The following is a 25,505-nucleotide window of genomic DNA, read 5'->3' on the forward strand; positions in this document are numbered from 1 at the left end:
TCCCTATGACATTCTACATTTTTACAAAATCAATTCCAAAAGAAAAATGCTCTCTAGAAGTTCAGATTAAATTCCACTGAAAAACTAAACGGTACGTGAAAACATTTCCACTTTCAGTCGATGTAAATATAACATATTTTAAAATTCAAAGCACAATATTTTCAATTCCACAATCTTAAATTACTTGTCAAAAACACTTGGAGGATTCAATAAATAATACACGCCTCATCGACTTTAAGTAAGAATAAAGGATAATATTAGAAAGATACTTTCTTTTATTGAAAAGAAGCATTATGTAATCAATATTATTAATTATAATTTTGAATGATACATTTATTTAAAAAGAGATTTATTGTTTCGCACAGTTATTAGAATTGTTTAACAGAAATATCATTTTGTGAACATGGCAACGGAATTTATTAAAGCTTTTTGCTTAGATATTGGTGCCCCAAAGGTCAAAAATATATGTATATACAATATATACATATATAATACTATTATGATCTGCTTAAGTTTAAATTAAGTTAAATTTCATTGAGTTAAATTAAATTAGATTCAAGTGTTCAGGGTTATTTACTATAAACAAAAATATATATTTAACCTTTAATTCGTGGCTTCTAGTATTTCCTGGGTGCTGGCTTTCTTTAGGATAGACAACAAAATTTTACTATGTCCCAATTATTTGATTTGTGAATTCAATTCTTTATAATCAATTACTTTATGATATGGGTTTAAAAAAACATATATGGTCCAAATACAACGCTTATTACACAATTTGACCAACCTTTTTGATTTAATTTCTGCGATGTTTCCCGACGGACACTGATTTAGTCTCCGGATTTTTTTCCCCGATAAACTGTCCAATTCTCCAAAGGTGTGGCTTTGCTTCCTCCTTTCAAAACTGTTACACAAAACAGAACTCGTTCAGATTTTCTCCAAAATTTAAACTCCGACTCGTTTCAAATTAATAATAATAATGACACTCTTTCAACCAAATGGTTTTCCCGCCTCGACTGGTTATCTCGTAAAAACGTTATATAAATTTTCGTTCTTTACTTACAGAGTCAGGAGTCTCTTCGGACACAAGGAGTTTGTGATTCTCGATCTGGTGTTGATTCGCCTTCAACTATTCTGCTATTACCAACTTAACCCATAAGTACTAACATCTTAAATCAATAGCTAAAACACTAACTAACCGCCTGATAGGCGGCGGGTTTAACATTTTAGTGGATATTTTGTTTTTGTTAAATAATAATGCAAAAAATATTGCGATGACTGACTAAAAGTACTAGTAATCTAAAAAACACAGTAATTAATATAGTTTATCTGTATTTATTAAAATAAAAAACATTATAACAAGAATGGATCGATTTTTTGTGTACATTTTCACGCCTGAAAAAAAAAGTGTGATAAAAATTAAACAAATTAAAGAATCTTGATAAAAATTTATAATCGGGTTAAGCAAAGTGTAAGAAACATTAAAATGATAAGATTTTAAAAAAATGTTGACAAAAAAAAAACTGACAGTCACTAATGTTGGTAGAGTGTAGCGCACTCCAAACAAATCTTTTTCGCTCATTCCAAGCAAACTGGTTTTTGACAATGAAAGCATACATAAACTGTTCTTCTTTTCATTTTATAGTAACAGTAAGAACAGTCCTTTCTTTTTTCTAATTTTTCCACTCTTACTTCTGGACGCCGTTGAGGTTCATCTATACCCAGTATCCCGCATATGCTTAACTTTAGTTTTCTAGTTAAAGAGAAACATTCTAGTCTTGTATTTAGCTGAGGTTGGATAAGTTGAAATGACAGTTTTTCAATACAACTGGGCCTTTCTAAATAAGTATTACTTTTAAAAGACTCATAAAGAATATAAGCATTTACTGTACTTATATCAAACATTCTGAAAAATATAGCCATAGGCCAACGGCGAGTTTGACGATTGCTTGTAAATTTGGTTGTATGTATATAATAAAAGGTAACATTATCAAGCTTCCAAAAAAAGGCAACGTCACACTGTGCAAAAATTGGAGAGATAATTTCTCTCCAATTTTTGCACAGTATGAGGTTGCCTTTTTTTGGAAGCTTGATAATGTTACCTTTTTTCCAGCCCGCTGGAATGTGGTTTGTTTCCCAACCCTCTCGGATTATGGGGAGCAAAAGTTTAGCAGTTAGATGCGGATCAGCTTTAAGTATTTCAGCAGCAATGCTATCGATTCCAGGTGACTTGTTGTTTCTCAGAGATTTGATAGCTGCTATTGTCTCCGTTTTGAAAGGGGCCTCGCAAGGAACATGCAAGTCTATATTCTGCGGGTTTTCGACAATTTCGTCTGCGTTATCTCTGGGAATTCCTAGCATCTCCTGAAAATGCTCTTTCCATCTCTCTACCTGGTCATCTGTTGTAGTAAGTAATTCGCCTGTCTTGGATCTTACAATGTTCGAACAGTTGGACCCTTTTTGTGTTAGTCGTCTAGTAATTTGGTAAAGCTTGCTAGTTCTGTTGTGTTGTACAGCTGTTTTTGCTTGTTTTGCCAGTTCTCGGCCCACCTTCTTTTGTCTCTTCTTGATTTTCTTTTAACTGATTTATTTATTGTTTGATATTCCTGTTGTCGGTGTGCTCTTCTTTCTACAGTTCTTGCTTGCAGGATATCTTTTTTTTCGTTGTTTTCTTTCCTCGATAAGATTCCATGTTTCATCTGATATCCACTCCTTTCTATCTTTCTCTTTTTTACCCAGTTTGTTTTCAGCTATTTCTGTCAAAACATCTGCGAAATCTTCCCAACTATTTATTTCACGTTCTCTTGTTTTGAGTTGAAGTTTCTCCCTAAACATATGTCTTCCTGGGACCGTTTTTAGTTTATCTAGATTGTATGTAATGTATTGTAGCATATGTATACAATACCAACAAAAACAATAGTTACAAAGTGAATAAAACGCATAATGTAGAAGAATTATTTATTGAAAGTATTGATTTGTAAAATTAAAACAGAAATTCTGGGTAGACCGTAAGCTATAGTAGAAACGAGACGGTAGACCGCATAGTATAGCATTACCTAAAGTTCTCTTTTTAGTTTCAGAAAATGAAAATGAGGTAGAACAGGCTTATAGAGAAGATAATGTTGACCAAAGCAGTGAAGAAGACGATCCAGAAGAGACAAGCAATTATTTCTATGGTAAAAATAGATACAAAAATGGTCAAAAAATGCTCCCACTTCAAATAGAGGCCGGCGTCCACAGAAAAATATAGTTTTAAAGTTACCTAGATTACGCCCTTCAGCTGAAATTGGAGATTGGACTATTTTATCCATACTGGACTTGGTGAGTGTCCACGTCTGTGAACCATACGTGAGTATAGGGAGGATACATTGATCGTAAATTCTAGTTTTCAAATACTGTTCTATTTTAGTGCTTTTCAAGATCCAACTCAGTTTTCCAAATCTTGCCCACGCTAACCTTATTCTTCTGGTAATTTCGGCAGTTTGATTTTCTTTGTTAATTTTCATTATCTGTCCCAGGTAGATGTATTCGCTTGCTGTTTCTAAATTTATGTCCTTCAATGTTATTTCTGGAACGTTCGGTGTATTTGTCATTATTTTTGTTTTTTTCCAAGTTCATCTTAAGACCTACTTTTTCCGAAGCTTGAAATAGTTGCGTCATCATGGTCTATAATTCTTCGAAACTTGTAGCGAATATTACAATGTCATCAGCGTATCTTAAATGACTCAGTTTTCTTCCATTAACATTTACTCCCTTATCTGCCCAGTTAATGTCTTTAAACACGTCTTCAAGTCCAAGTGTGAATAGCTTTGGTGAGATAACATCTCCCTGGCGAACTCCTCTGTTGATTGGCATATCTTTGGTTTTCGCATCAATTTGTATTTTCATTGTAGCTTTCTTGTAAATATTGTGTATGAGCATTCTGTATCGAGAGTCTATCCTGCAGTTGTTCATAGCTCTCTCTATTGCCCAAAGTTCTATGGAGTCGAATGATTTTTCATAATCAACGAAGCCAATATATAAGTTCAAGTGATATTTATTGGCTTTCTCTATTAGAGTTCTGACTGTAAGAAGATGATCCGCTGTACTGTAACCTTTTCGGAATCCTGCCTGCTCTACCAGTTGATAGCTATCGAGCTTCGACGTTAACTTGTTAGTTATTACTCTCATAAACAGTTTGTACATTTGGGACAGCAGGGAGATTGGCCTATAGTTCTTGAGATCTCCCCTGTCTCCCTTTTGGAGAGAAGTATTGTCAAACTTTCATTCCAATCATCTGGGACTTCTCGTCTGTGAAGACATTCGTTGAAAAGTTCAATTCTTCGAGAATAATTTCATTCCCCTCCTTCAACATTTCTACAAGTATTCCATCTGGACCCGGAGCCTTATTGTTCTTTAGTTGTGCTATAGCCTTGTTTAATTTCGAAGAATTCTATGTTAGGGAGTATTTCTGAGTTGACATTCGTTATCTTTCTCTTAAGGTGTTCCTTTGCAGTGTTATCTGGGTACTTGTTTGAGGAATATAAATCACGGTAAAATGTCTGAGTAACTTTTACGATTTCGTTCTTTTCTCTTATTTTTTTTCATCTTTATCTTTCAATGAGATTATTATAGGCTTCCCTAAGTTTGATCTTAAGCATTTCAGGCCTCGGTTCTTTTCTATTATTTTTTCTATCTTGTTTTCATTATAGATCCTTAAATCTTCCTTTACTCCCTTCTTCTTTATTTGTTTATTCAATATTCAATTGTGCTTACTCTTACTGTATACATATTATGTTGTAAACACTAAAGGCCAGATTTTGACTGCCATTGAAGATAAATTACAAAGATGGAAAGAATATATACAAGAATTATTCGAAGATGCAGCACGAGGTCCGACTGAAATAAACAATCCCTACGGCCCAGAAATAACAAACTATGTTAAGAAGAAGTAACTATGGCCATTAAGCGAATTAAAGATGGGAAATCCCCAGGACCTGATGAGGCGCATGGTGAAATTTTAAAGCTATTAGAGGCACACCAAAGCACAGCTCTTACGAAGCTTTTTAACAACATCTACGAGACTGGTTACGTACCAAAAGTCGGGCTACTATCAATATTCATTCCACTTCCTAAAAAAGCTAACGCTAGAAAATGTGAAGAACATAAATTAATTAGTTTGATGAGCCTTGTACTTAAAGTACTCCTTACTATTATTCACTCGCGCATATACACCAAATTAGAAGAACAGCTGAGTGAAGCAGGGATATCAACTGCGATGTGTATGCATATTTTATTGATTTCGAGAAGGCATTTGATAAAGTACCACATGGGAAACTAATCGATATCCTAAAAACACCAGGACTCGATGGTAAGGATATAAGACTGATCTCAAACTTATATCTCCAACAAAAAGCAACAGTACGATTAGAAAATGAACTGCCGAGATCTTTACAGTCGAAAAAGGAGTTAGACAGGGTTGCATATTGTCACCAGCATTATTTAACATATACTCTGAAAACATCTTTAGAGAGGACTTGGACGAACCAGAAGATTGGATTGCTGTAAATGGTCAACTTATAAACAATATTAGATATGCAGACGATACAGTGTTGCTGGCAGATAGAGCGCAGGGGCTCCAAAGGATGATGGATAACGTTGTAGAAGCATGTAACAAATACGGCCTAAAACTAAATTGCAAGAAGACAAAAATAATGATCTTTAGTAATAACACCAACATAAACGCCCAAATTACAGTGAGATTAAAAAAAAATAATAAAAATTACAAATGACGTATATATATTTATAGATCGTAAGTATAACAAAATATCTACTTTGCGGAGATCGTGTAACAGTGAGAAATCCCAAAAACTTTCAGAAGATGAAATTAGAGCTATGGCTTAAGCTATATTTGAGAAAGAATCTGATAAAGAAGTTGGTGTAGACTCAGACACCTAGATACGAGGTAGTATAAAAAACAGAGCACGGCAATGAATCAGAAAGTGATCTGAATGACGAAAATCAATATACGCGAAGAAAATAATTATTATTTGATAGGGAAAGGCAGAAAAACTTAATATAGTATAAAAAATTTCTTGTTAAAAAAAAGTGTGTATTCGTTTGTCGTTTTCCAAAAAATGTAATTTAGTATAATTTACTTTATTATTTTCTCATAAAAACACAAATTTAGCATACATTAACAAAGAAAAACCGAGTCACATAACATTCTCTTACTTACATTCCAAATTATACTGATACAGTTATTTTAACCGCAAAAATCTTAGATTAAATCTAAAACAAAAACTAAGCAAGTATTTCCTGAGTGCTACATATTGTCGTTTTAAAATGAAAAAAAAAGATAATAATGTTTTGTCCGTCTCCACAATAACCCATTATTTTCAAATTATCATTTAAAGTTAGCAACTAGACATTTACTTAGTTTAACCTAGGGCTATATAAGCGTATATATGACTGTGATTTAGATGACCGTCTTCTAACTTCCTGCGTTAAACTTAGACTATCTAATTTACGAGTACAACAACTACAGTAGAGTAGTATCGTGTGGAAATTGTATGTACATACTACATTAACTATATTGCTAAGTGCAGTTACTCAAATGAGTATAGACGAGCTTTTCAGTTATAGAAACAAATGATTTGTCATATACAGTGTGGAAACTTTTTGTGAATAAAATTATTTAGATATAGTTTAGGTGTAGCAGAAAACTTTTTTATAGAAATTTCAGTAAGTTAAAGCAATAGGAAACTTGCACATTTTTGTTTTATTACATAATACTGTTCAGTTTCGCTTAAAAATAAGATTTCCAAAATTTCACGCCTCAAACACTCATAATAACTTAGCAATGTGAATTTAAAATCTTTTGTGTATTTAAATCATTTCAAATGATCAAGGTTAAACACAGACAGGGCGGCGTGCGCCGCGTCGGCGGCTACGGCGGTGTTGAAAGCGGTCTCTCATCTATGGTATAGTTTGTTTCACGAAAAATGGTTGAGTGCTTAATGGTTACCTGAGTTGATCCTATTCTGTATACAAGAGTCTCTCAATAAACTACCGAAGTACACAGGGTCGCACTTCAGAAGGTTTGTTATTTAATATATTTCATTGGTAGCTGTGTAATACACGATTATAAAAATTTATTAAATTATTTCATATGGTGTTTTCAGGTTGTTCAAGTGAATATACTTGATAATTGAACAATTTTTAACATAAAGAAAGTAGTTTTTTTGTTCTACGTGAATAATTGTAGTATATGGATCTAAATTCAGAAAGGTACTGTCCTTCACACTTTTTACAGGCTTAGCACTGTCAGCAAAAAACTGGCGTGTTTAAAAATTTTTGCTCTTCCTAATCGGATATCGTTAAAAATGTACAGTAATAATAATTCTATTTACAGTATATACATACAAACGAATACATAATGTACAAAAAATATTTAAAAAAAAAATACCCAAAATAACCAAAATATATTTATGAATTCCTAAATACCTAATTCTGTTTCGCTGTCGCTATCCTCTTCAAGATTAATAACAATTGGTTTAATTATGTGATTCAAAGTAACATATGAATTTTCTACGTTCATTGCATGGCGTACTGAATTTTTCCAACTCTCTGGGGAAATATCATCAACACATTTCCTTATTAATTCGAGACGACACTACCACTTAAAGTCGGAGAAACATTTTGTGACCTAACATTTGACTTTAGTTGGTGCCACATATACTCTATGGGATTAAATAAACAATAGTAGGGCGGAAGCCGTAACACTGTATGTCCCATGTCCTCGGCCAATGCGTCACAAACATATATTTTTTTAATAGAAAATGATTTTAACACTTCTAACAGTTCATTTTTTAAATAAATTTCTTCAAAATATATATCGTTTTCTAACAGGTAGTTTTGAATTTCAATTTTCGTGTTATTTGCACTTGGAGACATGTAATTGACGACTGTGGTAACTTGCATTGTCCATTACTATCACAATATTTTGAGGAAGGTTAGGTATAAGACAATTCTTAAGCCATTGCTAAAAAGGCTCTGCCGTTGTATCCTCATGGTAGTGCACGCAGGAGTCTTTAATGTTCTTTGTATAAAGCCATAAGGCATTTGGGACCCAACCATTTTCTGATCCTGCATGTAAAATTGTTATTCTTTTCCCTTTGTTTGATGAAGCTTTTGTTTGACACCTGTTGGAAGAATCGGACCATCCTTTGGATGGTGTTTCATGAGTGTCAAACCAAAATCTTCTGTGCGGTACTTTCTTATGGAAGTTATATATTCAGTACGCCACTTTTGTAAACGATGGGACTCCATAAGCACTTGCCTTTTGTCAATTGTACTATATCTGAAGCCCATTTTAGACAAAATCCTCCAAAGACTAATGCGGCTACAGTTTATTTGTGTATCATTACTAGTAAGCCGTTGTTTGAAAGCATCTAATGTAGGTATCCGTTGCTCTTCGTACATTGTGTAAATTTTTCGTCTAATTAAGTCCTTATCACTTTAGTCAATACATTTGGTAGAACCGGCATCCTTACGCTCCTTCTTGACTTGTATGGGATTTGATGTAATTCTTTACACTGTGGTTAGAGGTATTTTCGTTAAATCAGATATTTCACTGGCAGCAGTATTAGAAGTAAGTCCTCTTGTAAGTAAAGAACTATATATTGTTTTTACGATTTCTCTAGTGTTAGCAGATAAATGCTTTTTCTTTGCTGGAACACTGGAAGAAGCACCATCAATGTTTATCCACGGACGCCACATATTGCTGTTTTATAGGTATAAATAGTTATAACACTGGTAACACTTGTAAAATGTATATTTAAAAATTTCTCATCGGTTTTATATACTTTTACAAATTATACAGAATAGAGGAAACCTGTATAATTATTCCAGGAAATACTTAACCATCAACAAATTTATTGTGGTCATTAAAAGATTAACCCTTGATAGTGAAACTCACTGTTAAAATGTGTAAAACTTTATGAAATAAAATGTATTCTAATCGTTTTTATAATTTTATACGATTTTTTAATCGTTTTTATATTACCAGGAATTTATTATACAAACAAGATAAGAACACTCCACAGTAGCTTCAATTTTACCCGAATACTTACCTGCTCAACTAATGTTGACTAACCTTGGGTACTTGCGGTCGGGTTTTATTGCAATCATTAAGCACTCAACCATTTTTCGTGAAATAAACTATACTTACTTATGTTGTGCAACACAGACGAGCCGTCGTTCGTCAGCTCGCCGCGTCGGCCGCCGCGCGGCCTATGCTGAGTACCATACCATGGTTTTATGACTTCTAGCGGCACATCAGTAATAGATATCTAGTGCTTCAACACAGGCGTGTGACTGTTTTGCAGCGGTTTTATTTGGTTGCTTTTGTGAGTATTTGCCAAATTTTGTATATATTATGGAAGCTATAGATATAAATACAATATATTAAAAAAATATGAGAATATTTTTCCTATATTTTTTTTGTATTTAAAAAAATACAACAAATATGAGAAACATTGTTAAAAACTAAATAAACAAAACATATAAATAATGCATACATAATAAAAATCATAAAATATGCGCAGTCAACGAGTTAAAATTACAAATATATTTTTAAGATGCCTACTTAAAAAGTATGTGACAACTACGTAGTTAACTTACCTTAGTGTTATTATTAGTTTTTCTTCTGGTGATATGATTTCTCTCATATGGGTGTTATTTCTTTAATATGGCTCTTTAATAATTACTAATAGCTCTTGAAAAGATTGCTTAGACATTCGGATAAAATTAAAAAACTTTTCTGGGTCATCTTTAATTTCTTTAACTAACGTGTAAAACATTTCTTCATTTTTTTCGTTCATTTACTATGGGATGTATCCAATACCTGCGTTTCTTCTTCTTCTTTGATCTAATAGGAAGTAAAATAGCACTTATTAGGAAAAATAAATCGTCGTCACTTTCACTAAATAATTCTAGAGACATCATTATACCATTCTACGTCCAAAACTCGACTAAATTTGACAACACCGAATACAATGGCAAAACTACTGCCACTGTTAAACTGCCTAATGTTTTAAGCCGCGCGGCAGCCGACGAGGCGCAGACGCGGTGCAAACCACCCTGTCTGTGTTTAACCTAAGAAAGCATGCGAAAACTTGTGACTGTTTCTGTAATAACAGATCTCTTGTCTGTGTAAAAGTATAAACAATTTTGTTTATACTGCTGTTTGATACCGTTCTTGAATATATAATATCGAATTGTGTGAGTATTTACTATGGAAAATAAAAGTAAATACTGTAAGTATTAACGCTATAAGTACTGTTTAGTACCATTATGTAAAAGTACAACCATTAAAACCCCCAATAAGATATTTATTAGATTGCCAGTCGATAAGAAACTGCGTTTAAAATGGTTACTTAGGTTGTTATCAGAATTAAAATGGGCTAAAATAAATGTCCATGAAAGAGTGTTTATTACTTCATATTTGCTGCAAAAGCCAGCATAGTCTTTAGCTTATCTGATGTTTGTCTCTGACCAGAAATTATTAGTTTTGAAGACTCCTCTTATTCAAAATATTAAAAATAAATACAGTCCATCTAATTTACAAACCGTTGCACGTCATTATCTACGTCAGAGATCGAAGTTGACATAGTTGCCAAAGTATAAAAAATTCCTGAATTCATTTTAAATCAAATAGGTCACATAATTATTGCAAAAGTGTACAACAGTATACAACAAAATAAATTAATATTTAATGTAAATAAATAGAAACAAAACAAGAGTTAAAAAATAATCTTGTTAAAAACAATTTGAGCCGCTTGTTTAAAAAACAACATAGTTTATTTAATAGTAAATAATAAAAACAAAACTAAAGTGTCAACACTGCAACTGTCAAATAAGTGTTACCAATTTATGCCAAAATTTCACCTTCGTTCGATTACAGTTACAGTGTGTTCCGAACAAATGTTCTTCATAAAAACGCTTTATAATGCATTTATACAAATTAAATGAAACATAGTATTGTGTATTTCTTTAAGTTAACATTAATAGAAATCTTTAAATATTATTTCTACGCGTATATAATAAAATATGTCTAGTGGCTGTAATGCCAGTGTACTCGGCAAAGTGATTCTAAAAAAGAACACACCTACCGCCTAAATATTTCATGTTGGTATCATGTGACGTCACGAACTATGACGCCGATGACGTGCAACGGTATGTAAATTAGATGGACTGTACCTGTTCATAAAAGTACTTAGAGAGAGAGAGAGAGAAATTTATTGTTTTTAAAATGAGTTTACATTTATAAAACACAACATGGTATAGTACAAACAAGGCACAAAATACATAAAATATATCAATTAGCCCAACTCTCCTCAAAAATTTCCTCTACCAGAATTACAGACAGAAATGAAATAATACAACTCGTGACTAAATTCTACAGCGAACTATACAAAGCCCCTGACACACTTGAAGAAGTAATCAGAACCAAGAAGATGTACCAGAAGTCCTTCCGGAAGAAGTAGAATCAACAAATTATAAAAATGAAAAGCGGTAAAGCAGCTGGAATATATGGTATAACAATGGAACTACTTAAATACGCTGGCAAATAAAACCTGGAAAATCTTAGCAGGCATATTTACGAACTGCCTAAGATCGAGATGCATACCAGACCATTGGGAGATACAGCAAACATGATTCTTATTCATAAGAAAGGTAGTAAAGAGGATATCAAAAACTACAGACCTATAAGTTTACTACCAATCGTATAAAAAATATTCACACATATCTTAATAACAGATTCACAAACGCATTAGATGCTGCACAGCCGAGAGAACAAGCTGACTTCAGAAGTGGATTAAGTACCATAGATCATATTCATACACTTCGAGAACTAATGAGTAGAGCTAAAGAATATGAAATACCGCTAGCATTAACCTTCATAGATTTCGAGAAGGCTTTCGATTCTATATATCCCAAGGAAGTAATAGAAGTTTTAAGCAACCAAAACATTGACAAACCGTACATAGAAAGTTTAGCAAATATATACAGACAAGCAAAAGCTAAGGTAAAAATTTATGAAAATACTCCAGAATTTCCCACTACCAGAGGCGTCCGACAAGGAGACGCAATATAAACAAAGCTCTTCACTGCAACTCTAGAAAATATATTCAGCAAAATGAACTGGCAGAACAAAGGAATATCCATTGATGGAGAATATCTCAGTCATCTAAAATTTGCAGACGACATCGTTCTTATTGCTAATAATCCTGCAGAACTTGACAAAAACAAAACCATGTACAAAGAGCTAGTGGATATCCAAGATATAATAATAAACAACATTGCACTTGAGACAGTAGACGAGTATGCATACCAGGGACAATTAATACATAAATCTGGCTGCTTACCTCCAGAAATTAACAGAAGAATGAAACTAGCTTGGACATCTTTTGGTAGAAATTCAGTTATATTCAAATCGATGATGCCAATCCACCTGAAGAAAAACGCATTTAATCAGTGTATAGTACCAATCATGACATACGGCTGCGAAACTTAAACACTAAAGAAAGAGATAATATCGAAACTCAAAGTCACCCAAAGGTCAATGGAGCGATGCATGCTAGGTATAACAAAGAGAGATCAAAAAATAATAGAATGGATCAGACAGAAAACCAAGGTTTCTGCAAGACATAGCAGTGCGCTGGACATTTAGCGAAAAGAACTAAAATTACCCTGTGGTATCCAAGAGGCGCTAAGAGATCAAGAAGACGTCCAAATTTAAGATGGGACTGACATAAGGAAACAAGTCGGTACAACATGGCACAGAAAAGCGAATTTTAGACAATCGTGGGAGGACATGAAAAATGAATATGTAAGGGAGGCTACACCATAATTGGTAGAATATGCTGAGAATGGTCAGGACCAATCACAAGAAGCCTTGCCAAAGATCGTTCGAGAAAAGCGTACTTCGATCAACTATATAAGTAACCGCATCGAGCTTGAGAATCAGTCTACTTCAACCATGAGCAAAAAGCGTCACCACCTAACTTAACAATGGCAAGTGCGACCTTGTCGAAACGTCGTCAAAATAACGGTTTTTTCCAAAACCAAAATTATTTAATGAGAAGTTAAACCCGGAAAATCACAGAAAGCACATATAACTTATTTACATTCACTTTCATTGATCTAGTGGACGGTATTTATGGTTTAACAGTGGGTCGACTAAATCTGGGGTAGGCCTTCTGCCCTATAAGCCATTCTTCCGCTATCTCAGGATCTCATTTTTGGGGTATGGAGAGTCAAAATATACAGATAGTCCGTTCTTAAACCTTTATTGTTGACACACCATTATATTGTTCCCTTTTATAATCTCATGGTTGGATTACACATCGCCGCGTTACTAGGCTAAGTATGTTCATCAAAATTGTTGAATGTATAGGGCTGATTTAAAGTAAAACGAAATGTTATGAAATAATACACTCAGTGTATTCGATACGTGTTCAGTTCGCTCCAGTTTTCTATTGAAAACAAATATTTATTGCGACATAATATTTTTATTACCTTTTAATATTTTTGAATTATTGTAGTTACATAAAAAAGACAGTCAAGATTTGATTTCACGTAAAAAGCGTCTATGTATCTGTTTATACGTATTTCGCCTTAATTAGGCTCATCAGAACAGATATTCATAGGCGTTCTCAACGTAAAAAATATATCTTTCCTGTCTTTAAGAAGCAACACTAAAATGGCTTCGAAACAGACGCAATAGCGACATCTGATAATAAATCCGTAAAATAGTTTCGAAAGACAATTCAGATTTTTGCCTTAATCGGATCTACTCTGTATGAGTACAAGAAACCAATTCGCTAACGATTTCTGCTTAGTTGAGGAGACATGTCGTGGAATGCAAATTTTAGATTCCCCATGTCTCTATTAACATCTTTATCAACGTCTGCTTTGCCTTGCAATTTTTAGAAGGCTCAGATCAAGGCAGAAATCTGAATTGTGTTTCGAAACTATTTTACGGATTTATTATCACATGTCGCTATTGCGTCCGTTTCGAAGCCATTTTAGTGTTGCTTCTTAAAGACAGGAAAGATTTATTTTTCACGTTGAGAACGCCTCTGAATAGCTGTTCTGATGAGCCTGATTAAGGCGAAATACGTATAAACAGATACATAGACGCTTTGTACGTGAAATCAAATCTTGACTGTCTTTTTCATTTTATTCGGATCTACTCTGTATGAGTACAAGAAACCAATTCGCTAACGATTTCTGCTTAGTTGAGGAGACATGTAGTGGAATGCAAATTTTAGATTCCTCATGTCTCTATTAACATCTTTATCAACGTCTGCTTTGCCTTGCAATTTTTAGAAGGCTCAGATTAAGGCAGAAAAGTCTTTTATTATATATTATAACAGTTTAGTTGTTATGGCTGAATGTGGTAACATTGTGTGTGTGTGTGTGTGAATATAGCTTGGAAGCAGTTTCTTTAGCGACAGATTTTTATTTATTATTTATTAGCATAATATATTGGGGTTTTTTTTATATCTATCACTGTTTTCTTTAAATGGCAATATTTATTTCTTTCAAATAGTCAATCAGTAGTGTAATTATTCTAATATCACGAAAACTTAGTAAATACTCTATACTAATTGGAAACATACTTCTTCTCGTTGTAGACTATCATATAATTGGTATATATATCTCTCGTTGATTTTGGATTCCAGGAAAATATGATTCAAATCTCTAATAGAAACATTATTACAAAAGCAAACTGGTGAACTCACTACTCCTAATTTGTGCAAATGTGCCCCATATTTTCCTTGTCGAGTTTTAATTCTTAGAATAGTAGAAATATCCTGGTATTTAAATATACAGTATGATGCAAATATATGGAATAAATTCATTATTTTAGAAACAGATAACTTTAAAAAAAAATCTTAAAATATGTCAATTTTAATTTTTAAATGACCATCAATTGATATATATGTGTTGGACATTACATCATCAGTGTCGGCGTAATGACCTAATCGACGATTTTTTTTAAATACAAACCGAGGTCACGCGAAAGCTCATTTGAAATGTCTCCTTATCGTCTTTCCAACGATGTAATCACTTGAATCTGTATTTCTACAGGGTTCACCAAAATTATGAACTTTGTTTAAAAACATCGATTTACAATAAATATTCATCCACTGAACTAAAATACACTAAGAAATAAAACACTGGAAATAAAACAAAATAGTGTTTTTTGCTGGTTCCGAAAAAAAAATAGATTCATAACCAACAATGCTGCATTATAATCTAAAATTAATTATTGTAGTAAGTATTCCAAGTTAATTTCAAAAATATTTAAATCAATATTATCATTGACTCGTCTTTATTTGTCACTGATCTATGAATCTGTTTAATAATAGACGTCAAATTTTTACTCTTCGAGTTTTTTGCCAACATTAATAACAGCATTTACAAAAATGAAACTAACAGAAACAAAACGAATCGAGATTTTAATCACGATTGGTTATAGAGATAGAGTGAGGACTCAAGCAGAAGTTCACAATTTATTTAATGCTTAATACCCCAATCGCTAACTAATTACTCAATCAACAGTAAGTAACATTGAAAAAAAAAATTTAGAGAAACGGGCCATGTTAAAGATCTTCCCAGAAGTGGTAGAAAATCAATATCTGAAACCAAGAAACTGGACCTTGTACTGGCGTTTCAAGAAAATCCCCATACCAGTTCTAGGCAGGTCGCACTAGATAATAATCTGCACCAATCAACTGTTGTAAGCGTGCTAAAAAAGCAGAAGTGGTATCTATACAAAGTATACCTGGTCCGGGAGCTATTAGAAGATGACTTTGATAGAAGAATCGAATTCTGCGACACCGTTATGGAAAAATGTAACAGAGATCAGGGTTTCATACAAAAGGTACTTTTTTCTTCTATTAATATTATTTAAAAAAAATTAGGTTAAATAATTTTAAATATTGCAAAATAATTTGGCAAAATGTCAATTTTTTGCTTATAAACAACTAGAATAACTTTTTAACCATTGACTGCAAAAAACTTTTTTTTTTCATATTTTGACAGCCTGAATTTTTTTACAAATTTAAAAGAAAAACAAGTTGACCTAGGACACTTTGGGACGAAGTGGGCCTTTTTTTTATAAATTGATAGCAGCTTTGTTTATAACAATTAAGAGGTCTTTTTAGGGTCATCTGAAAGAACATATTTTAAGGTTTTAACCTGAAAAATTCGAAAAGGATTGCATTTTAATGAAATCGTTCACAAATCTTCAAAATTGTGGTCCTCAAAATTGGTCGGCTTTGAAACTAGTGAGAGTGCAGGAGGGTGAAGGATCTGTTAACTGTATCTCTGTTTCTTGTTTATAGATTTCGACGTTTCTTTTTTTAATTTGTATGTACTTTTTGCGTTTATTACAAATATGTATTATTTAAGTAATAAGGTGCTTAAATAAACCATCTAATTTGTTTAAACAATTTTATTTTTCATTTTTTATTTTTTTTTAGGAATATTTGGGGTAATTTTTATTGTAAAAAATAAAAATTTATGATTTATATATTAAATAAACTTATACGTAAATATTTTATTTATAATAGATTTTATAAAGCAAAAAAAAACATCGAGAATGGAAAGAATCAGGAATGAGGAAATACGAAACCGTACAGGAATTAGAGATACTCTTTCAGATAGAATACAAGGAAGGCAATTACAATGGTATGGTCACGTGATGAGAATGGAGGAGGAGCGGTGGCCAAAGAAAGCCTTAATGTATGTTCCGCCAGAAAGAAGGAAAAGGGGAAGACCAGCAAATTCCTGGAGAAGAGAAATTACAAAAACAATGCAATCTAGAGGCTTAGAAGAGGGAGATTGGAGAGATAGGAAAAGATGGAGGCTGAAATGCGGGAAGCGGCAATCGCCGTAGGACCCCCGTTATATGATGATGATGAAAAAAAAACAAATTATCCTATTAAATTCTTTCTACTTTAAAGTTCTTACTCATATTTTTTTAAAAATAAAAAATTTCAAAGAAAAATTTCATTTTTCTAAATGGAAAAATCATCTCAATGAAAAAATTTTTATGGTATTCTATTTATTTATTTATTATTATTTATTTATTTAACACTTTTTAAACAAATTATAAAAAATATATTTTTTGCTTCAAAATTACTTTCTTTTAATAATTTGAATTATTCTTGTTATGTCTTGTTATGTCTTGTTATTCTTGTATTTTTTCGTAAAATACTTACTTTAAACGTAAAATGCAAATAAGCAATTAAAAATGCCGAAAATGCCGATTTTAATATTTTTTGAGGCCATTTTTCAATAGGTTATACATCGAATTTAAAAAACAAAAAATATGGGGTGAAAGTTTACAAAATAGGTTCAAAATGCGCAAGTCCATTTTGATTTGATATAGCATAAGTCAGTTTATAATATTCATGAACAAATCAATATATTGTTGCGTTTCGAAATATATAGACTTGATAAACATCTGAACTTTAACGTTCAAAACACATTGTTTATTTTTTACTGATAAGCTGAATCTTATTTTAATCGAAAAACTAAATATTATGCTACAATATTACAGTAAAAAGTTAACACAAAGAGCTGGAGAACTTTTCCCTTTACCACGGGAAGTTGTTTATTTATAACAATTTTTTACCAAATAAAAAATTTCATTTGTGTTTGGGTAAACTTTTACTGAAATATTGCAGCATCATATTCTTCCGATTAAAATAAGATTAAGATTGTGGTAAGAAATAAACGTGTGTTTTAAACGTTAAAGTTTGGACGTTCATCAAGTCCACATATTCTAAAACGATATATCAATTTGTTTATGTATATTTTAAACTAACTTTTGCACTAGAACATCAAAATGAAATTGAGCAGTTTTAAACGAATTCACTTAAGCTGTCATCTTGTATTTTTTATTTTTTTACATCTGATGTTCAACCTATTAAAAAATGGCCTCAAAAAAAGCTAAAATTGAGTTTTTCGGCAGGTTTAGTAGTTTATTTGCCCTTTACGTTTAAAGTAAGGGTTTTACATAAATATCATAGGAATCATTTTCTTCTTGAAATAACTCTCAAATTAAAAAAAAAATGTTATACGTACATAGATTGCCATGGAAAATTTTCGGAAAACCTTTGAGCGTAGTATATTAGTATCATAATAATATCGAATAAAACAAGTTTCAGCATGTGGATATGAAATAGAAATTTTGACGTGACAACGTCTTAAATTAGGTTGTGGCTCGGAGTCACTCATGAAAAAGTGTAACGCCCGCTCACGTCTGTTACGATGAGTCACCGAACGAGAGAGAGGCTCGCCGGACCGGCGAATGCCTTGCGTCTCTCTCCCACTCAAACATGATCGGTCCGCTGCGCGCCAGCACTAGAGAATTAGGCGCGTTGAATCGGTGCGTGCTTGTGTCTCTGTCTTTCTCGAGCGTTCTTGGCGTTGGAAAACCGAGAAAGCGTCATATTACAAGTTCACACGTGTGGTTAAAGTATCGTCAGCTGTGTCTGTAATGAAAATGTGGAGTGCTTAGATTCGTCATTTACAACAACTACAACAATAAAGGTAAATAATTGTACACTAATATTTCATTATCGTAAACTGTGATTGATTGATTAATTGTTAGATTGACACAAAAGTTGAGAAACTGAGTTTATAGGTTATGTCATACTATTGACAAATGTTGATAGTGTTAAGTAAATTATTAGTTTAAATCACTCTGCAATCAATCGTAATTCAGTCGATTGAGAAGAAACAGCGCGTTTCAACTGCAAACAACTATTGTGCAATTTAATAATATTCATATCAATAAATATTCTACCGAGAAAAAGACGTTGTCACGTAAAATCTTCGCCCGTAAAACCGACTTTACAGGCAACCGATTTTTTTTTGAGAAAAGCCACACGCCAAGCATGCTAAGCAAGAAATAAAACCTACTTTATCTGGGAATATTTATTTTCCAAGCAATGAGCGAAGATGTAGGTGTGTTTGTCCTGATGCCTTTATTTCGCGCACCAGTCATAGGTCGCTGGTTTTTCCCCTTGGGGCACAAGATTTGTCCTTAGGAAAATAGGTTCACTTTATATACTTCTTTGATGGGTCCCCCAGAAAACTGGGACAACTGAAAGTTTCGAAAAGAACGTTTTAACAAGTCAATTTAAACTATTATTACAACAACGTATTTTGGACCGATAACTTGCTTACGATGGTTGATTTAAGAAATTTAGTTTGAATTTATGTGCAAAACTAGATAACTTGTCGGAGATACAATATTGACACGAACTGAATAAACTTATTAATATACCGACTGTGTTAAACCTTCTGAGGTGCGGCTAGCGCGGACAGGAGCCTAGCGCTCATCCAATGATTGATTCGAACTAATCCAAACTCCCCTGAATCACTACAGTCGTAAATCGTTTCTTAAAATTCCGAAATCTCCCCCCTGATCCTCGACGTAAGTAAAGGATATGTTTACATTTAAAATACCTTCGACTTTCCTTTTATTGGTAATAACTGAGAAGGTTATTTTTCAACTTTCGTTAATATTGGGAATTTTCGAATGACTTAAACCGATAATTTGGAAATCATTATTCCCTTCATTGTTATAATTCTTTGACGATTTTAGAAGCTTATGTCCAGAAAGTTATTTGAATGCAAGCTATCGGCACCGTACAGATTATTAGACGGTACAAAGAATTTTATAAATCTTAAACTAATATACAGTGTGATATAAAATAATATGACACAAAATAAAATAAAAATATTAAATATTGTTGTTACGCAACATGATTCCCCCGTTGATGTGACCTACATCTAAATAAGTATGAGGTAAAAGACACACTTTAACAATATATGTTATAAATGTTCCGTCTTTAGTTCTTAGTTTTAACCTGGCAATGTTTCTATTACTTTTGCCAGTGGCTATTTTAGAGGAGGAGCGTTGTCATAGATTAGGAGTACAAGATCTTTGACTTGGTGTTTTCATTATTTTTAAGGTTGTAAATATACAACAAATATATGACACACAATAAAATAAAAATATTAAATATTGTTGTTACGCAACAAGCATTAAATAAACCAATAATATTTTTATAAATAGTTGAATAGGATAATTTGTTTTTGTCATAAAATCTATTACTAATAAAATATTTACGAAGTTTATTAAAGTATATATATTAATCATAAATATTTATTTTTTTGAATAAAAATTACCTCAAATAGGCTCAAAATACACCCTCAAATATAGACCTTAAAATATAGACCTCAAATACCTATTATTAAAAAAAAACAAAAATTGAAAAAAAATTGTTTAAACAAATTAGATGGTTTATTTAACAACTTAATTATTTAAATAATACATATTCGTAATGTACGTAAAACGTACATACAAATTCTCTAAACAAGAAACAGAGATACAGCTAACAGCTCTTTCCCCCTCCTGCGCTCTCACTAGTTTCAATGCCGACCAATTTTGAGGACCGCAAGTTTGTAACTTTGTAAACATTTAATTAAAATGCAATCTTTTTCGAATTTTTTACGTTAAAACCCTAACGTCAGGCTTATTTGGCAAACGGTACTTCTCAGAATTTTCTTGGCCCGAGTATATTTCAAATTAGTACGCATATCCCGTAACACCAGATAAAACAAATAATTTATAGACCCATATAGAGGTTTTAGTGGCATGTACTGTTTCATGTAGTGTCGGGTCGTTGTTGCACGCATTTGCTCATCTACAGATAGACACTTTTCAAATGGAACAGTTTGGAATGTTTTGTTTAAAGAGTCAATAACTGGCCGCAATTTATGCAGACGATCATGATCCGCAAGATCTTTATCATTGAAGTGTAGCATTTCACGAATTTTTTCAAATCGATTGAGACTCATTGTGTTTTTTATTTTTTTAAATCCATATTCCTCGGACCAGTATCTTCTGATATTTGACATATTTATTACCGACATATAAATGCAGATACCAATGTACTTCTTTATTTCTCCAGTGGTTATATTCGCCCGTTTTGAAATATTTTTTTGATTGCTGTAGAGATTCGATTCTTTAGTGATTTTCTCAAATAGTTTATCGGTAAAAAAGTATCTGGCAAAAAATCAACAAATTACATACCAAACTGCAAAAGGAATAATTGACTTATTAGGTTTTACCTGAAGAACTGATAGGGTGTTGATAAGTCCATTATATTTGTTGGGAGATTTTCATCACCTCTAAATGTTGTACTCTGAACATTTTGTTTAAAAGATGCTTGCTTCCAGCAAATAGATTTGAATGCGTCTTTATCCAGTGTAAATATATTTTCTGCTGCGCCGTTCGCGTCTTCATTCTCAGGTATTATTTCGTCGACAAGATCTGCCGCATTATTATTTTCAACGTTCGAATTAGTTAGTTCTACATCATCTAGTTCATGCTCAAAAATAATTGGAGTATTTTCAATGTCCAAATTGGCGTAATTCACAGGATCTTGAAACTTTTGAGCAGCCCATTCTAAGCAATTATCAACGTTTTCACTTAAATTATCTTCGTCCAATTCTTCTAGATCATCGTCACTTTCAAAAAAACGTTCTGCCAACTTTTTCAACTCCTGGTTTACCAAAGGTTTTCGAAAATCCCTTTCTTTGTCCATCGCCCTAAGATTAAAAAAAAAACATAAAATGCATGTTGTAGCATATTTGCTACATTTTATTAGAATGCCCGGTAATTTATTTTTATGAACTCTGGATACGCACTGATATAACAAATAGTTTGAATACTTACCTAATTTACCAAATTTATCGAGTTTGTCTGCCAAAACTGCTCCAAATGTTCAAAAAATACAAATTTACAACGTCAGACACACACACCAACCGCCAAAACAATACAGCTGACATCTAGAATTAAAATTCTGTACTTGCTGCGCCATCTATTGCCAGCAAAGCGAAACCTGATTTAAAGTGTGTATGTATGTTACACTATGCATTTAGGTGTAGGTATCATAAAACATTTAATGAAAATGGGACTCTTCAATATTTTGTATGTAGCAGATATGCTACATGTTGCATTGTAGGGTTAAATTATATTAATAATTTGTTTAAAATATAATTCATAAATAAATAATGAAATTATTACTTTTTTCCATAGCTAATGTAAAAGTGTTGCTATAACAACTGTTTTACGTAGATAAAGTATCACTTTAACCGCAAGGGTAGATAAAGTGACACTTTAGCAGCAAGAGTAGATAAAATGTTTTAACTTTTTTTTATTCAATAAAATTTACAAATTCAAACACATTAAGGATTAAAAACAACTGAAATTTTTCAATTGACATTATTAGAAATATCTATTTTTGGAACATCACAACTTGTACTCGTTTGCTTAAACACTTGATTCGAGGTACTGGATTGATTTTCTGGTCCGCCAAGTATACACTTGGATACAGTAATCTAATTGCTTATTGAATCTTCAATGTAAGATTCTGCAACAGATGACGATTTCCATTCACCTAAACGTTTAACTTTTACTAGATCAGCTCCAGAATTTGCGAACATAGTAGCTGAAGAACGACGGAAACAATGCCCCGTGTACATTTCTGAATTTGCAAGTTTCAAAAAATCTGCAATCTTAACTTAATCTTGGTGGTTAACTTGCTGAATTTAGAAATGTCACAATTTTCATTCACCAACAACGTACGCTTCAGCATCGAATAATACGACCATACTGACGATGGCATCGATTTCTTCGACTTTTCAGAAAAAATACGCCAGAAGCATTTTTTCACTCACGCCAATGATATTCGTAATGCTTTTCCACTTTTTAAAAGACTGGTATTCTTTCTCATATATCATCCTAGATTTTTGTGGCAACAATAAACTTTCTGCTTCCAACGCTGCATTTTCTACATCTGATGGCAGGTTTTTCTTTTCTTGTGTCAATTCTTTTCCGTCCATTTCGTATTTATTCACTTTGTACACAAAACGCAACAATATTCTCCGCAAAAACCAAAACGTAACATTTGTTTGACATTTGTTGACAGAGTAATTCATATCCCTAGCAACAGAGCAACACAATTGCGATTTTTGTGCTAAAAATTACAATTTTCTTTGAAATTTTATTTTTCACCTGAACTTGAAGTCTTGCTGTAGAAAAAAATGTTGTATTGCACACGACGATAAACTCTCATTATCTGCTCGAGCATAATTAGCGGCTCGACTGACGTCTCGACGCTAAATACGCTCTCGAAGATAAAGTACAATTTTATCATATTGTACAATAAATAACTATTATTCAATTTTAAAACCATTATTTAAATTTTAAAAATACAGAAAGCACATGAAGCTTTGCATTAGTCTACAGTATAGCCAGTGCCACTTTTTTTTATCGTGTCATTAAATTGTTCAAATAACCCCAACTGTAACAACGAATGCTTTTATCAAGTACGTTATAATCACATGTTTTTAGACATGTTAAACAGTCAAAATTTCAAAGACTCCAAAGTTTACCATATAACTACCGTTAACATTACTCATGGTTAACTTATTGCTACACAATATTCTTTAGGTGTTCAGGCTGCTTCTTTGAACTAACTAAAGATTATTCTTACAGTTTATTCGTGGCTGCAAAAGTTGCTCCTGCAGTTTATATAATACGAAATCTCCGTTTTGTGTAACCTATAAAGTAAATTTACAAAACCTAATAAACTTATGTACCGTTGTTTACATTCCAACCAACAATGTAGCAAGTTCTTTATTAAAAATTGTTACGCAAATAAAATTTCACATGAATATTTCGCTGATGTTCTTCCATTTTCGATTCGCTTTATTGTCTTTACCCTCAAAACAAATACCGGGCGGATATTTCATTCCACGGAATTACACTAAATATGATTGTGTTATGAAAGGAAATTGTTCTGTGATGACGTTTACGTCTCGGATTGGGTAGAGATGAAAATTATTCCAGCTTTGATATTTTGAGGAATATGAAAGAAATAAATGTCGAGGTTTTAGAGATTTAAGGCTTTAAGGGATTTGAATATATCACATTTTTATGATTATTGTGTTTGATAAAATAAGCAGAATGAAATAAATTTAAATCAAGGGATTAGACGTAAAAAATGACATTTATTATTTGAAATTTTTATTGCTAACAAAGTTTATAACCTCAAAATGGTTGCGCAGTCTGGGAATTCGAACGAAAAACTGGAAGAAAAGTCTTACCTAAAACCAATAAAACCACTTAAAATTACATCTAGTGACAGTATTGTAAAGAGACAAAATATGAAATGATAAAGTGCAGATTTATGTGGCCGGACAAGAAGAAGTGTAAAAATTAAAAAGGGGTTACAGGAGGCCGTAAAAACATAGGTAATATAATTAAATAGTGGACCGCAACAATGTTGTAAGCGATAGATTGGGTCAAAGTGAGGTTTTAATGTTATATTGTTGTATATCCAAAGACCAATGCCAGCACCTTTCTATCTGGCTAAAAACATTTTGTTTTCCCAGAGTTTTTTGTACCGCAATGTTGGTATCTGTGCAAAAACGTTGCATGTACGTCACTATCAAACCACTATTACTGTAAAAATGGAGGTTAACATATCGCTGTCTACCCTTTTGCATATATTAAGAGGAAAAAAACGCAAAATCAATATTAACCAGTGGAAGAGAAATATTCGTAAGCGTCAGAGAAATGCAGGTAAGCATATGTATCTGCTAGAAACGAGAATGTACCAGCAATACCCCGTCCACATAAGGTGAGTGCAACAATGTTGTATATTTTGTTAGGAAACGCATTTTTTTGTAGCCTTATCATTGTCGTTAGCTTTGATATGATCTGTGCTTGTCCGTAATGAGTGTATGATTTAAAATTCGGCATCTTTTATAATTTTGATAACTTCAAATAAGTATTCTTATATTTTAGGAGCGACTATGTAAGTGCAAATCAGTTTGCGAGGCTGCAGTTGTATGGAACTTCAAGAGCCATAACGTAGACAGACTCCAGACGACAATGTACTGTACGATACCACATCAAGATTGGACTGAAGAATTTGCCACAATAACAGATATGCCGCTACGTGATCAACGTGGACCACCCAATAATAGGCCTAATAAAGTCAACGAAACCGACAAAGAACGTATAAGAGAACACATAAAGTCTTTCTACATCAAGAAAATTATTATAGTCGAGCTGCATCTACGAAGAACTGCCTTCCTTCTGAATTAAACTTGAAAAAATACAATACAGTACAAACTGTTTTGTGAAAAGTATCCGCAATGCAATGTTTCCCGGCGCACTTACACTGACATATTTCATTCAGACTTTAATCTGCGCTTTGGTCTCCCTCGCTCATATAAGTGTACGTTTTGTGATAAAATGTATATCAAGCTTGTGGTTACTCCAGACGGTACAGAAAAAATGCTATTCTTGTTGACAGTGAACTTCACCATGCACGTGCTGGGGCTGGATACAAAGCATT

The sequence above is a fragment of the Diabrotica undecimpunctata genome, chromosome 9 (assembly GCF_040954645.1).
Source record: "Diabrotica undecimpunctata isolate CICGRU chromosome 9, icDiaUnde3, whole genome shotgun sequence".
Lineage (NCBI taxonomy): Eukaryota > Metazoa > Arthropoda > Insecta > Coleoptera > Chrysomelidae > Diabrotica > Diabrotica undecimpunctata.